Genomic DNA, 15,556 nt, shown 5'->3' on the forward strand with positions numbered 1-15,556 from the left:
ACATGTGGAGTGGGGGGGGCTTTCTAGATGTAAGGTTGCACATAGACTTTGTATATCGAACAACACTATTTACTTCCCACTCTTCAATATTTTCCACCAGAAGCAGCTGCCTCACCTTTATTGGATGAGAGGATTGGCCCATATGGGCTTTTGAGAATGTAGCTGACTGTACAGATCATGTTTGTACATCTCAGTCTTAGCACACACAAATACACAATATGAAAAATGTAATCCAAGGGGCACAGCCAGATCCCATGGTCAAATATGGAGAGCAAAACAACAACAACAACAGCAGCAGCAGCAACAACAACAAAACAAGCCATGATCCAAGTTATTTCTTAGCCAGCAAAGGGAAATCCTAAGTTGGATGATGATTCTTCCTGAGAAGAAAATCCCATTCAAAGCTATGGCATTTGCATCCAAGTGATACCCTGCAGTATAAATATACCGTGTCAATTAAACATGTTTGCGGTGGAGCCATGTAACCAACTGTAGCACATCAGATGACAGTCAGCCATTTTTACAAAGGCAAATTTAAACCATGCTGGAATGTTAAAGAGGCTCTTTTGGAACAACGTATTTTGGAAAATTCTGAGCACTGTTCTTGGAGAATGAGTATAGAAATTGAAAACAGACAGGACGATGGCTGTGTTTAATAGCCGTCTGTGCTGTGCCTTTCATTACTGACAATGAGAGCTCAATCCCTGCAGTTTTAACAAGATGGAGATATAAAAATAAACATCTGGTAGTGTAGCCCTCTATATGCAATACTACCAGATGCATAATGATATCTTCTTTTTTTCCTCCCCTTCTCTCTTCTGGTTACTGCGAAGAAAGGATTTTTCTGTCTCCCTTCCTTCTTTCTGTTGCTCCCGCCCACTTCTTCAAGTTCATATAAGGACAAGGCATCTATCTTTCCAGCCTTACAATCAGTACTCAATTTGCCTAAAGCATATGCGCCTCTGCTGCAAATCAGAAGCAGGCCCTCCATGTGGGCAAACTGTATTAGCAGCATTCCCATGACACCTCATCAAACAAGCAAAAGTCCTCCAGAGGAGAAGTTTAGATTAAAATTTCAAAAGCACCAGTGTTTCATGTAAATTCTCTTCCTTCCTTTCTTCAGCCCCTGCTTCCCTCTTTTCTCTCTCATTAAAAAAAAGAATAAACTGAAAAGCTCAGCAAAAATTGTGCCATCTACAGCAGACACAACACTTTCACAGCCTTTTGTCTCATAAGACCTTTTTCAAAGCCCATCCAGACAGGCTCCAAATGACACCTCCAGGAAAATCCAATTAATCCAAGACAATGCAGGAAAAATTAATTTGATACCTGATAAGAACCAGATATTTGATAAGATCCAGGTCTTTCTAGGTATGGGCCAAGGTGTGTATTGGGCCCGGGAACCGGCGCACGTAATCTCTGGGCCCAATCCACACAGCCCTCTTGGTTTTTTTGGGCGCGATGAGCCCAGAAAATCTATATGACTCCAGAAATACTTTTATGACAGCCAGGCAAGTTCTTTTAATTTTTACAGGCTTATTTCGGCGTATATTTTTGGGTATTTGGGTGCCCTCCCGGAAGGTACCGGGAGGGCATCTAGGCACCCCTCTAGGAAAGCGTGGGTTTTGGGGGGAGCTGTGGGGACTTAAAAACGTGCCTAATCAGGTTCCTTGAAGGTGTGCCTAAGTGGGTTTCTTAAACTCGCTTCCGTGTACACTTAAGTGCTGCCTGGAAGTGGCTTTGCTGAAGTCTTTGCACACAGCCAGAGTTTTGTTTTCTCATTCTTGTCTTTTTTAGCACATTAAAAACACACTGGTTTTGTTTATTTCTAACTTGCCTTTTACCACAAGGTAGTGCTACTGTTTCAAAGATATCAGTTTCCTACTCTACTAAGCAAACATTTTTTTGTTTCCACTTGGAAAAATCAGTCTGGACTGATCACTAGTTATCCAATAATGTTTCTTCCGTTGCTTCTAGTACTACTGATACTTGATATGTATATATAGTTTATAATATAGCTAATGATTGGAATGTAACTCGTTTATAATGGGGTCAGAGCAGAACTGCTGAAATTGAACATCCGGTGTCAATTTCTTCCTTACTCTGTGAAACTCTGTAGGGTCATCTTCTTCATATCAAGACATCATCATGTAGGCTTCACTGAGCATCATTCATGGGAACAAAAGCACACAAAATAATAGATCTCATGCATGTTATTTAACTAAAATAGCTCTAGTTTCTAATTCTCTGTTGAATCCTCCCTTCTTGTTTAAACAGAAGTTCAGATATTACTGTAATTGGGATCACAGCAAGGTATGGAATGGGGATTAACTTCCTTTCTTCCCCAGGTGTCATGATCCTGTGCTTGACTGAGGTTTTGGGTTTTGAAACCAGACACATTGATTGCAATCACACAATTAACATCTCATGTAGTTTGGCATTAAACAAACATTTCAGGGAGACTCCCATACTTTGCCAGGAAGAAGGTCACTGCAGGATAGTATGATGCTATATTGTGTACAACCACCATTTTAAATTCACACTTCCAGCTAATTGTTGATATGAAATGCCATGGCAGCGCAAAAGGGCCCAAGGGCTGAAGCAACCTATAAATGGCTGGATCAAAATGTCAGTGCATTTCACTAACATCTTATAGATAAGCTGTTGAGAACAGAAACCAGTGATCTGCCACATGACTATGTATAGAGATGTCTGTGCTTGACACCATCATACAGATGCAATGACAGGACAATTCTTTCATGTGTTTCTTGTAAAAAGGTCTTATGCATGTCTTGCACTGGTCAGAAGCAGAGGTGCTTTGACATCATCATGACTTGTTAAACTTGGCTGTATGCTGATATCATAGGAAATGGCAGCAAAAACAGAATTAACATGTTAAAAAATAGAAGACCAAGCTAGACATTCTTGTTAATATTATGACTCTGGTTCCTTGACTTCTGGGACTGCTTCCAGGAAACAACAGCCTGAAGAAACAGAACAATTGATGACTACGAAGCCCACAAAATTAGGAATGAATCTGGCACAGGAGTCAGTCATTTTAAAGGAAAGGGCCAACTGGGAACAGTTCTGTAGACCTGGCACTGGATGAATAGCCCCTGTGTGCAGGAAAGACTGATACCTTTGGCAAAGAGATGAAACAAATGCCATTAGAAACTTTTAAATTAAATGTTTTGGAGCAGAGCACAACTATGTAGTGGGTAGTTGAAATGGATCTATGGAAAATATAGAACGGGATAGCCAAACTCTGCTGATGTAGCACAATGAATCGGTATACATCCTACAAATGAAGCTGAAGAAGAACGGGGAGGAAAAACCTGGGAAGGAATGCCAGTTAGCAGGACTATTAATAATTCCCAAAGACAACTTCACAAAATCAACACAGCTGTGAAGACAAAGAATGGCTTAAAATACAGGCAGGGTTCACATTCATCTAGACTTGCACTGGAAATGTTTTGCATTATATATGGTGCACTGATACTGATGCCACCTATCCTTTAGCCAAGGAGATGTTGGATAGGACCTCCCATATGCAATAGTCAACTTAGTAATGAAGCACAGTAGGAATTCTAGTTATACAACATCAGGAAAGTCATATCAAGTTGCCTATACATGTATCTACTTGGAGACACAACTGTCTTGTTCTGCCTAATGATAGGGCCGATCCTGTTAGGCTGATCCTTCACAACAGAGGGAGTTGCTCAAACGTTGTTGGAGTACAACTGAGCATTCAACACTACTGGCTGTGCTGGCTAGAATAGAGCACAAAAATTACCTGGAAGATGTACAGCCAGACACTCTCAGACTATTGTTTGATCATTTTGTATTTCCAGACTTTAGGAGTTTCTCCCTTTCACAGAAATACCTGTAACTGTCATTTTCTTTGAGCATCTGCCAAAGAGTTAAGCCTAACTTAGCTTCCAAAGAGTCAAGCCTATAGAAGACTCAACTGGCCTCTTCCTCCCCACCACTTTCAAACTACTTTGATGTGTTACAGTATTCTTATCACTGTAAGTTTCTGATGAGTACAATAAGCATTTTTTGCTAAGTAATTGTGTGTTTCATTTTATTATAAAAACAACTGGGCACTTTTGACTTCATCTCTCCTGGGTTCTTGAATTAATATCCTCTGATGGGAACTGGAGCTGAATTTAATTCTTTTGTTCTTAGAGTTCCTTAGTTCTTAGCCCAAGATTACTCACATTCACAAGCTGGACTGTTTGACATACATGCTAACTTTGTTTTTCTGCAGAGATCAAAGGAAGACCTGGCCTACCTCACTGGTTGGAAAAGCAGACATCCCTTTGGTCCCAAGCAAGAAAGTCAAGAAACACATGCCATATACTAATTTCCAGAGGTTAGTCTTGTTATTCTGTTGTAGCAACAGACAAAGTCGTGAAGTTTTATTTGGCATAGAGCTTCACACAATATAGCTTCTAAGACATAAGCCAAATAAAACCCATTATCTCTAAGCTGCCCCAAGATCCCCTGTCGTGTAGCCATAATGCCTCATGTGTTGATGGTGCAGATAGACTTGACATGTGCACTGGAGACATTGGAGTCACCATATTTCATGTATTCTACCTTTCCTTTTCTCAAAACAGACAAGCTCTCAGCTACAAAACTATGAGAGCAGGTCCCACTGAAAATAACGAGACTTATTTCCGAGTAAAAATTCACCAGGAATTAATCACTGTAGCGTATCAAATATGAAATAACGGAACTGATGTGATGCACCAGTTATTGTCACCAAAAGAACATATATGAACATTTTACCACAATAACCGCAAGTCAAGATGTAGGCGTTTTCATTTTTTGACACATTTACCACAGAAATGTTTAATGGTCCATGTCCAGACCAGAAACTTCTATAGTCCCCAGTCTGATTAAGAAAAAATGTAAGAGAAGAAGCATTTCTTACTTTTTCAATTTAGAATCATAGAATCGTTGAGTTGGAATAGACCACAAGGCCATCCAGTCCAACTCCCCTCCATACAGGAACACCCAAACACTCCTGACAGATGGCCATCCAGCCTTTTTTTAAAAGTCTCCAGAGAAGGTGACTCCACCACTGTCCAAGGAAGAATATTCCACTGCCAAACAACTCTTACCATCAGGAAGCTTTTCCTAATGTTTAAGTGAAAAACATTAAGAACTTCCTGACAGAGCTATTTGACAGTCTTTCTGTCTCAGTGGTATGATTTTCTCATATCAAGGGATGGAAAATATGCCCACAGCTCTTCAAAGTGACAAAGTCTTGTGTAAATTTATTTTTCCATTCTGCTTTAGATTGTCTAATTTATGTTTATTAATTCTCCATTCTGACCTATATGATTTCCAATCTTCATAGTTTATCATTTTGACCCTTCAGGTCTGATGTTTCTCTAAGGTCCCAATTAAATGAAATTCATGTGGTTAATGGTTTCATAAGTGCCTTCAGGTTAGATGTTTCTCAAAGGTCCCAATTAGATGAGATTCATGTGGCTAAGTGCCTTTTAAAAAGTAATGGCAGGTGCAGTGCCCCAGTCCACAATGGACTTTGTGCAAGTGGGTGGGAAGGGATTTAACCCTTCGATAACTTTTGTTGTACTGATCCAATCAAGATTCAATATCATTTTGTTCTTGTTTGAGTCTGTTAAATTTAAAGCAGACTTATCAAAATGAATGAGTTTTACATCTGTAATGTATAAAGTCCCACTTATTTCCATGGGACTATTATAAGATCTGATTGTGGGTAGTTCCAGTTTGCTGGAAAAAAAACTTTCATTGGTCTGAATGGGAACTTTAAGTCTATATGAGCTGAGCAGGGCTGCTGAAACTAGGGCAGGCATGGGCAAACTTTGGCCCTCCAAGTGTTTTGGACCTCAATGCTCATAATTCCTAACATCCAGTTAGCTGCTGGGATTTCTGAGAGTTGAAGTCCAAAAGACTTGAAGGGCCAAAATTTGCCCATGCCTGTTCTGTACTGTGGTTCATGAAAGCGAATACAGTACAGAGTTCCCATATCATCTCAGTATCACTACACACTCCTGGCATTGAATGACGTGTCTTTGTGGCTGTTACAACAATCATCCTGCATGGTGTAATATGTAGATTGTCTGTTAGGACAGGGTTACTTACTCAAGAGCTTATTGTGAGGACTGTTGAGGTCTGTGTGGCAATGAGGGAAGAAAAGCATCATTTTTGTGCTGCAGTCTTTAGAGAAAGGGTGGGATAAGTAAGAAGTTGATCTTCATTTCTTTAGCTTATATCCTGCTTCTCTCTCTCTCTCTCTTACGAAACAAATGAGGTAACTTGATTCTTGTTTTTTGAGAGACAGCACTGAATGCACATTCAGTTCCCACCTCCATAACAATTCATAACCGGGACAGGGCCATATTGTGTAGCACTACCCTTGATGTCATATATGCAATTGAACCTCACTCCTAGAACTTCATGCATATATGACATCTATGGGAGCTGTGTGGTTTCCAGGCTGTATGGCAGTGTTCTAGCAGCATTTTCTCCTGATGTTTCACCTGCATCTGTGGCTGACATCTTCAGAGGTATCATTGTGCTCTGGTGTTGCTGTGACACCAGAGGCACTCCAAGCAGCCAGCCTCTGGTCAGAGGACATTTAGCATAATGTCAAGTTTTAAACTTTTTGTGTTTAAAGGTAAAGGTTTTCCCTGACATTATGTCCAGTTGTGTCTGACTCTGGGGGATACTGCTCATCTCCATTTCTAAGCCGGCATTGTCCGTAGACACCTCCAACGTCATGTGGCCAGCATGACTGCATGGAGAGTTGTTACCTTCCAATCTAGCATGTTTTCTAAACTGCTAGATTGGCAGAAGCTGGGCCTAATAGCAGGAGCTCACGCTGCTCCCCAGATTTGAACCTGCAACCTTGCGGCCAGCAAGTTCAGCAGCTCAGCGCTTTAACCCACAGCGCCACTGGGGGATCCTCCTTGTTTGTGTTTATGAATATATTGTAACTGTACCCAATTCACTTCTGACACAATAAATAAATATCTTCACAGGAGAAAATGCTGCTAGAACATGGTCATACAGACCAGAAATCACACAACACTCCAATATTTGCTAATGCTGGATTTCTACAGTCCCATTCTCCAAAAATGATCCCATTTCAGAGATTGTTTGACAAGCACAAAAAAACCTGTTTCCTTCTTTCAAATGTTCATTTCTGATACTGCTATGCCATCCTCCATTATTTTGCTTATTTGGGGGGCTTTTTAAAACCTCCCTTATCAGTAATTTCATACACACAAGGAAGTGGTTCAATTGTGGTGGAAATAGTTACAAAACATATCTACTACATTGTAAGGTATTTGTTTTCAGGCAAAAAAAAAAGAATGTCCAAATGACTTTCACTGCAGTCTGCCTTCATCTCCTATATAGGCAAGAAGAAGAACACACAGATATGAATTTCTGTAATAATATTTAGATTAGTTTCCCCTTATCTAATGTTTATCTCCTTCATTGCTCTTACATACTGTGAGGCAGAAACCAAAGCTAGCAAATAAGAAGGATTACAGCAGACTTTTGCCAGTAGCTAAATTCAGGATTATTGATGCATGGAGACAGGTCAAATGCTGTTGTGATTGCACATCAGCTTTCTTCTGCTTTATTTCCATATTTTGAAAACTTCCTTTCGGTTAGGACTGAAAACATGAGGGAGTCTATCTTCAGTGCAAAATGTAAGAAGATTCTCCTCATGAAACAAGAGCAGTGTTTTGCCAGTAGGTTAGCCAGAGGGCACAAGATGAATTGCTCTCACTTGCTGTTACTATCCAGATAGAAAAATCTCTGTTTCGAGGTACCCTTCACAAGACGTAGAAGGATTACTCATTCCTAATGATATATAAATTACTCATCCTTAATGATGAGTTTTTCTCCATTCTCTTATGACTGCCCATTTAAGACTCTCAGTAAATAAGACAAAGCTATAGTGATCTACCACAATGTTCATATATACAACATCTCTTGCTATTAGCTGTCACCATGTGGCCTTCAGTTCTGACTACTGGTGAACATAAGGACAAATGAAAAGCCACACTGTTAGGGACAAACCATTATCTAGTCTGGTATCCAGTTTAGCAAAGTAGTCAAAACATGTCCCTAAGAATCCAAAAAGCTACATTAGTCTTCTGTTATTTTCCTCCAGAGCTTATTATCATACAGTGCGGGTATGAGAAGCTTTGCAACCAGGACCAGCTCAACCATTAGACAGAGTGACGTGGTTCTCTGAAAGTAGCAGATTTTTTACTGTCATAAAAAGGCAATGGACTTTTTAGTTATATAGTATTGTGCTGAAGAGACCAGGGCTGCGAGCTTTGGCAGGCTACACTGCCACTATAGGGAACTCCCAGTTTACAACCCCATCGCAACTTCTCAATTTGTTGCCCTCAAATGATCCTCAATGGCTTCTAGAGGGCACGGGAGACTATTTTAACCGTTTTGCCCAGCTCTGTCAACTTTTGAGGATGCTCAGGGATTCAGAGATATTGGGGGGGGGGGGGGGGATATGGGACACATATGCAACTCATGTTACATAATATTGTACGTGTTTACTCATGCACTTTCCCATGAGTAATATATAATGTTGCACTTGTATACTCAAATCCCAGTCCATTGAGCACCCATACCACATATGATATATAATATTGTACATGTATACTTATGCACTTTCCAAATGATGATAATCAAATAACAATAAAACATTATTTTTATCCCACCCTATCTCCCAGAGCGGTGAACAACTCAGGGCGGTGTAATCCTCTCCTCTCCCCAACTCATAATATTTCATATTGTACTTGGATTAATGCACAGTCCATTGAGCACAGTCTAAACCAAAGTGACTACTATTACATCTGTGTAATTTTGTTTCATATAACAGGAAATTTCATATCAATAGTTGAATAAAATGGAGCAAACTTTTTTGGTACTGTTCCATTACCTGGTCAGAGGCCACAAGGGGGCCTAGACAGAGAAGGATAGTTCATTTTATGGGGGAGGAGGATTGAAGGAGTTAAACCACTTGTCCCTGTCCTCCTGTCTCCCCCTATAGACATGGGAAGCAGGGAGGGAAGGAAATAACCAGAGAAAATGGGGGAAATGCTTTTCCTCTTTCAACTCCCTCCACCAAGTTTTTTTTTTACTGCTAAATGCTAAACCACACCTACAAATGTTTCCTCTCCCTCTTTCTGGTGAACAATGGACTGTTTTGTGCACGTGTTCTCCTCATTAATTCAGACCCGCATAGCACAACCAATGTAACCAGCATTGGGTCCCAGCTATCATACTTTTACCTGACTGAATTTCATTTGAAAACTAATATACCATGCAATTGTCAGGGATTTATCAGTTTGTTGCAAAACAAGGAAAATTTCCCATGTAAATGTAACTCATTTCAGATATTCAAACTAGATCCATATAATGAACAAGACCTTTGCTTCATTGAGATAAATATAGATATGGACAAAGAAAATGCAAGGCAATGCTATACTCACAATTTATCAAGTGATTTCACTATTGGGCATTGTGTCCAGTGGTGAAATCAGCAGGAAATTTGATTGGCTCATGTATAACCCTATCGGTATATGCAATCAAAATATGGCAAGATTATCATGGCTCACAATATTGTGTCCAGTTCCTAGAATGAATCATGCTTCGTGGAGAGTTATCTTCAGGAAATGGGTGCACATTAATCAGTTTTATTCAGTGGTTGAGGCCCTTGAAGGTTTATATCTCTTTCTTTTTTAACCCTCTTTGTTATGTGCAATTCTTCAGTGTCTAAATCAGAAAGACTGGAAATATGGCAGTGTGTGGTTGGGATGTAGCTAGAAAGAAAAGGGGCGGGGATTGAAACATTTTTTAAGCAAATCATGAAGAAAAGGTCCCTAACACAAAACAATTTAAATTATACGATTCATTCTATCTGCAGGAATACAGAGAGCACAGCATCTGCAACTAGAGTTTGTAAAGAGCTCCAAATGGTATACTGTAACCTCTATTGTTATACCCTACTGATTGAAGTAAGAGAAATCACTTGCCTTTATTGACACATGCAATGCACCTGCATGTGGAGTCTTTCTTTCATTACACACATACATCTGCAATAATCTTAGTGCTGATCGTTATGAAAACTTACCCAGTTTTCTATATCCCTTAACATGTGCCTTGGTCTGAGGCCAAGAGAGCAGGACCGCACAGCTTCTAGAACAGACCGGATCTGATGCCTTCTGCTTTGTTAGGCCATGAGTCTGGCCAGGAAGAACCTGGAAAGCCTCTCAGATACAGGGGAAGACCACATGGCCTCCTCCAGAATAGCCCCAGCCTGGGGCAACAACAGCCCAAAGACATGAAACCTAACATGAGGTCTGAACAAAACAGAGACCTCCAAAATGGAGACTTAGCATGTACATAAGATATGCTACACATATGGTTTGAATTATTCACCACAATGCAACAGATGTATTCTGTTGATAGTGGTGGAATTGAAGTGGTATATAGAAGTAATGTACTGAGCATTGCATATTGCACAATCACTCCCAATCATTGATATGTAAAGTAACTCTTGACACATTGAAATGCCCATCAGGTCATGAAATTATAATCAGTGCAAGTTTTTTTTTAATCTACCTAAATCAATGTAAATATAAAATACTTCAATTAATATATATTTGGTGGAATTATGCTGTTGCTTTTGTTATTAACTGTAAATTGTTGTAGAAACAAAAAGTGGGAAAACAATTATTAGAAGTGCAAAATTCATGATCTAGCAGTATGACATTAAGAATATTTCAAAATCTAATTTTAGCAACACAAATGTCAATCTGTTAACTCCTTTGGTCCTGAATCCGTTAACAGGTGCATCTCAGAAATGCATTGGTCTACTATGAGTAGAGTGCCTTGCTAGATTCCTGACCTTCTGTGCCTTGAAGCAACATATCAGCCTAAAGCATTCTCAGTGCAGCTGCAGAAGAGAAAGTTAAAAAAAGAACATAAGACAGCTGGGGCTTGATTTAGATGCGCTAAACAAAGAGAGAGTCACATACTGCCAACACTTTTTCTGTGGATGTTTGTACAAAGGTGACATATGTATTGAATCAAATCATTCTCAGAAATAAAATCAAAACAATCTATAAAGCTCCCCCAGTGACCCATTTGGGCAATCTGTGCACTATATCAGTATTTGTGCTTGGATAAACGAATGTGCATTTTATAAATAGTGCACTAGGCTCCTCCCACCTATCCTATTTTTAGACCTTGCAATTCCTAAGACTGTTGTCAGTCAGGAGATTTGATTCAGGATGTATCATTTCAGCATGAGATGTCATACCATCCTTATAGTCACATGGCGCTTCTGGAAAGATAGAAAAAGAAAGAAAGATAGATAGTAAATCCTTCCCTAGTTTACAAAAATAAGTTTCACGTTTTTTCTTAAATGTTATTTATACATGTTATATATCATCCATAATTGATACTAATAACCACATAGACCTTAATAACAATAAAACTGTCAAAACATTAATAACGATAAAAGAAAAATAATAATGTAAAAGTGTCAAAATTTTGAGTCTAATACTGTAATCATGAAAAAATCAAAGGCAAACAATAAAAACAAAACCAGAAAGGAGAAAAACTATTGTACCGTCTGTAAAAGAAAGAGAAGACCCCATTAAATCGATCCTTTTAATATTGATATTAAGGGAAACTGCTTGAAGAAATTAAGCAAACATGTACCAAATGTCTATATTAAGAGAAATATGAAGAAATGCAAGAATTTTTGTGCAGAATTTTAAATGGATTGCAGACTTATGCAGATAGGAGAAGGCATGGATTTAAGGTCAGTAAAAGCAGAAGCTGAGCAAAACCAAAACTGATTTCCCTAATCATCCATGGCAGCTGATGACTTCAATGCCAGTGATAAGATGAATCTTTTCAATGTTTTAGTTTGACGGTCCTTCCAAAACATGGCTTTCAAAAGTAGGGCAAAAATCCCGGCACCTGACAGCACACACAAGTCCACACACAAATCTGTCAGTCCTGGGAAATGCTCCCCCACCGTCTTCATGCCTACCTTTGAATTGAATCAAGATGGAGGGTGGATGGGGAATATCTGGTGGTTGGTTTTTTTGTTTTTGTTTTTGCTTTTAAATCTTTCTGAGATGTGCTGAACCTCATCTATTCTCGTGTGAAGATCCTAAAATACATACAAGCACATTTCTTATTTTCTTCACCGAACTCTAAATTCAAGCTCTGTTTAATATTATAAAGCTCTAAGGAAAGAAATTGTTGCAGAGAGTTCTAATTGCATTCCAATTGTGCTTCCTTTTAGCCACCTGTGTGTCTGTGGCTTCATTTTTTGACATCTTGATCAAAAAATCGAGATGGGATGGGAAGGATGGGAAGGAAGTCATATGTTTTGCATGACCACAGGGTTATACAGTCATTTTGTGGGTGGAATCGGGTTTTAAGCACACCTTTTAAACACATGCTTTTCAGCTATTACCCTGATTCACCTCACACTTTCCTCAAATGTCATCTAGCCACCACCCCTCTTATCTTGGTTACTTCTGGGTTTTACCGCATGTGTAGAAGGACCCTGAATTTTAAAGAAATTATTCAATGCCAACTTTAGAAATAGAGTTTAGAAGCTTAGATTACTCCTTTTAAAGTACAGGCAGTCCCTGCATTGCAAACATGCAACTTACAAATGACTCATGGTTAAGAATGGGGGTGAGACAACAGGAAGTGAGAGAAATCTACCTTTTGGAAGGGAAAATCACTCCTGAAAGAGTTATCATGGCAAAAAAGTGTCTCCACTGATGCTTGATCACCAATCCTTGTTCCAACTACAAGACATTTTTTTCATAATCCAATTATCAAAGGGACAAAAAAGTGAAGTGACTTTTTTTTAACACCATAGGGATATTAACTCTTCCCTATGCTATCCAAAGATAGATAGAAAATTCCATTTTACAAATTCAAATTAATAATAAACATGCAAAACCTATCTTGTTCATAACTTGTGGACTGCCTGTATAGTCCAAAACTGGGAATGAATTTATCATGCCTCCTAACACAGTAAGTGTCACTTCTAACCAAGTTTCTCAAAACCTTCCCTGTTGGCCCAGGAAATTTTGCTGGTTGAAATGGAATAGCACTCAAATTCATCCAAGCTGTAATGACAGCCTGATGCATATGATCCCACAAATACCTCTTCTCATTTTTGGCAGTCAAATAACAAATGAACTATGCATTTGTCATCTCTTCATGACACGCTACTGAAATGACACCATAACATAAAGTGTAAAAGGATAAAATTTGTAACCACTCTTGTTATTCCCACAACTAAAGCAGACACATTAAAGCAAGGAAATCCACACAAGTGTTGACTTCCCAAACTTTCATAATATAATGCATACTTTAGTTGGGCCTAAACATTAAATTTAGATGCTTGGACTCATTCCTTTCAGTAGGCATTATATCTAAGTGGACATGTTATAGCGGCTTCCTAAACAGCATGACTTTCAAGTAAGCATGCAAAGATATACCAAAAGCTATCTTTCAACTCATTTAACACAATAACAACAACAACAACAACAACAACAATTTTCAGTGGTTCCAAGTGATTTGGATAGTTTGTTTAAAATAATCGTGATGCCTTCCATCTGTTCTATGAATTTGTAAGAAGGCCTAGTTTTTGATGCAATTGTTTTTCTTTCTCCTATTCCAAGTCCCCCAAGTCATTGTTACTTCTTCTGCTTCCTTCTCCTTCCTTCTGTCTTCCTCTTTCTTCCTCCTCCTCCTTCTTCTAACAGAAACACTGAAAGATGGTGAAATACCACAAAGGAACTTGTGTGAGATAATATTTCATAAATTGATGGGAACAGTCCTAGAAAAAGCGGAACTTGGCACTTATGAAACTAAAAATAAATAGATGATTCAATGATGCAGAGTTAGTGAAGTGTGAGGGCTGAGGAATAAGTTTTGTTGTTAAGAAAAATCAGATTTGTTTTGACCACCATGTGAATAGAAAGGCCACTGTACATACTCCACTACTTCATAGCAGTTTTGGGGATAAGTGAAATATGCTGCCCTTAGCTCATTGAAAGAAAGATGAGGGATTCTTCTGGGGCTTCCCCCCCCCCCTTATTTTAATTGCATACATGACAGTGATTTTGAATTACTGTGCTATTTTAGACCACTTCTAGTGGACATGAATATATAGTTTTCAGAATCTAGCAATGTCATAGAATCCAGAATAGAGGTTGATAAATAAGTCTTTTTTCAATTGACGAGACTCTAGACCCATGTTTCACTGCTTTGATGTTCCAAGGACAGCAGATCACTAAGCTCAGTAGAAATAATGCCCAAAACAGCATAGACTCATAAATCCAAGCTGCTAGAGGCAATCTCGTGATTATTGTTCTGGTCCCAGTTCCTAAAATGGGCCAGCATATGAACTCCAATGTACTCACAGTCCATGGAGTCAGTGTGTAAAACTGAGCAGTGCACCCAATCTAAACTCTAAGACAAAGAGAGGACTTAACTCTAGGCAAGATACCTACCTCTTTCAGGCCTTCCACACATCAAGGAAAAGGCAGAACCTAAGGGTGAACTAAGAGTCCTTCCATACAGCTATATAATCCAGAACATCAACACAGAAAATCCCACAATATCTGCTTTGAACTGGGTTATCTGAGTCCACACTGTCATATATTCCAGTTCAAAGCAGTTAATGTGGGATTTTATTCAGCTGTGTGGAAAGGGCCAAGGCTGTTAAAGCTTCTGCTTGGTATTTCCAGAAGTTGCTTTATTTTATTTTTTACTGTAGCCATCATGAATGGCAACAGAACAGTGGACATCATGCAGACTATTTAGTTACAGACCATTAATTATGATTGAGAGCTTTCATGAAAATGAACTTTTAACCCAGGAGTCTAAAGCCACAGGCTGAATATGGCCGTCCAAGTTCACTTACCTGGCTCCCACCCTAAACTTTAGACTTAGGGTTGCCCTAAGTCTGAAGGAACACAACAATAACAATAACCCTAATTAATCAGCCAAAAGCAGGCACATACTTCCCATTGAAATGCTGGTAAATTTATGTTGGTTAAACTGTTCTTCAATTTAAACATTGAATTGTTCTGTCATGTATTTTTTTGCACTGCAAATAAGATAAATGCAGTGTGCATAGGAATTTGTTCATTATTTTCAAACTATAGTCTGCCCACCTCCCAATAATCGGAGGGACAATGAACCTGCCCTTTGCTTAAAAGGTTTGAGGAACACTGTCCTAGCCTAAAAATATTCACTAACCAAATTAAAATGCAAATCCTATAGATCAAAGGTAAGTTTCCCCTCTGCTTGAGCTAGCATTCCCTCAAGGATAACCTGTTGAGAGTTGCATACCAGCAAGGGGAAGTATTAGAAAACTATATATGTCCTCTCAATCTCTCTCCACGACCTTCTCTGTCTCCTCTGCATCTCTATCCAGCAAGGTTTGGAAAGAAGGTTCTAGCACATGTTG

This window comes from Anolis sagrei, chromosome 6 (assembly GCF_037176765.1).
Source record: "Anolis sagrei isolate rAnoSag1 chromosome 6, rAnoSag1.mat, whole genome shotgun sequence".
Classification (NCBI taxonomy): domain Eukaryota; kingdom Metazoa; phylum Chordata; class Lepidosauria; order Squamata; family Dactyloidae; genus Anolis; species Anolis sagrei.